Raw genomic sequence first — 2,208 nt, 5'->3', positions numbered from 1 at the left:
AACAAGGCAAAATTATTTTTTGCATCAAACTAAAAATTCACAATCAACACTTCCATTTTGGTGCAAATAAATTCACAATCAATTTGTCTTACCTTGCAAAATGATTTTACTTCAAGCAAAAATGTGTTTTTCAATTCAGTTGACCAAGATTTCAAAGTTCCTAGTTTAGAACACATTTTGCCTTTGAAAGTTAAAAAGAACACCATGATTGTTGGAGCAACATCTCCAAATAGTTAGATCACATTGCAATGAAAATCAGTTAAAAAGAACAAGTACTTTTCGTGATTGGCACACTTGTGCAAAAGTTGGTCGAGTGGTCCTACTTCTAACACACACTATCCTCCCCCTTAGCTTTCGTGGTCCTAGGTGCAAGAGAAAAGTGTTCGTAACACTCAAATTTTTATCTTTTTAAGAGAGGCCTGCCAAGAGACACATCACTCTTGGGAATGACCTCGCATGGTAAATCCTTCGAGCTGCTATAGAAATCAGGTGAGAGAAAAAGCTATAGCCTTGGGTATAGCTGTTCCTATAGTGTAACTTTCCGAAAGGACAAATGGGCCCCACCACAAGTTACAAGGCTCTTAAGTGAGTCACTGCAGAATGAACTTATGTCCAAAGACATCAAAAATTACTAAACACCTTTAAGTAGTAGCCCACCCATTCTATTGATTAAGGATATTTGTGATATAATTCGGTGCAAGAGCATAGATGGTTTTGCTCCCAAGATACTCACCATACATATTTCCTTGAGTAGAAACATAGCTTTTTGAAAAGTCACTTGTGGCTTGATGAAAGTGGTGACTCCCCCATCATAGGGATCATCTATTTGTTATGCTCGTGCAAGACTTAGTATATCACATCCTTACCTGCCACGACGGGATTCATAAGGTATGTAGTACCAAAGTCGAAGAAATATCAAGATGTGGGCTGAATTTATCGCAACTGGCCATTTGACCTTAGGGATACAAAGTGTTTGAAGTGTTTTCATTTTAGTCAAGACCAAGTGCAAATTGAGCCAACTTCAGGCTTTGGAAAGAAAACACCTAAAATACACTTAAAGGAAAGGGTCATAAGAAGTCCAAGGATTGGGTTGATCTAGACCCATACTCATTTGTGCCTTTAAGGCAACATTCTTGTGTTTGTGTGCTTGCTTTGTTTTCTTGTCAAAGAAACATCATAAAATTTGAAAAATGAGAACAAGTATTCATCCAACCAAAAGATCAAAAACAAAGAGAAGAGTATCAAACTATATGACCATTCTTCACATCTTGAGAAAGAAGAATCCTCATCAACACATCAACTTGAAAATTAGACCATTGAGCTCAAAGGCTTTGATCAAAAGGAGGAAATTCTTCTATCTAAATAAACAAATCTTTGTCTCTCATAGAGATTTTTTACATCACATGTGTCTATACCTTCAAGGAAAATCAAACAAATTTGATCCAGAGTCATTGAACCACAGAGCTTTTATGCAATATAGAGCTTTGAGTTATCACAAAAACCAAGGAGGCAAGATAAATCCCAACTTCTTCCCAGACATTTGTATCACATACAACGTAGCTCAAAAAATACCACCAATGCCCGAAAGAGAAGAGGTAGAATTTATTCCATTTGTGACACAAAGCTTTTATTGAAGTTAAACATTTCATCCATTTCTCACCTTCACGTCATCACTTCATTTCAACTCTCAAAAATTTAAGAGGTTATTGTCCTAAATTCTCTTTTGGATATTTCTTGAAATCAAACACAACAAATCACTTTTATATTGTTTCTACATCTAGGATAAGCTCATCCTAAGAGACATATCTACGAAGGTTAAAACTAGTTTATGAGTGAATCCTCTCATTACTAGGTAGTTAAATCTGTAACACATCTCAGATTTCTCTACACCTTATCACATTAAAACTTATCAAAACACAACAAGCAATTCAAAGAAAGAATTTTGGTCACATCCACCTTTAAGTGCTAGAGATCCACATGCAAAACAATTCACCAAACATCAATCTTTCATTTCATCAACAACTCATCATCATTTTCACCCAACTTCAACAAAAACTTGTAAAAAAAATGGCTCATACCTGATCATAGTCAAGGTAATGAGAAATAGAAATTTAAGAAGAAGAGGAGGAAAATATCAATGAATTTCAAGAAGCACTTGGAGGAAATGTGAATGATGAAAACTTGAGTACTCCTTCTCCTCCAACAATA

This window comes from Cryptomeria japonica, chromosome 1 (assembly GCF_030272615.1).
Source record: "Cryptomeria japonica chromosome 1, Sugi_1.0, whole genome shotgun sequence".
In the NCBI taxonomy this organism is placed as follows: domain Eukaryota; kingdom Viridiplantae; phylum Streptophyta; class Pinopsida; order Cupressales; family Cupressaceae; genus Cryptomeria; species Cryptomeria japonica.
This window is presented reverse-complemented; position numbering follows the sequence as displayed.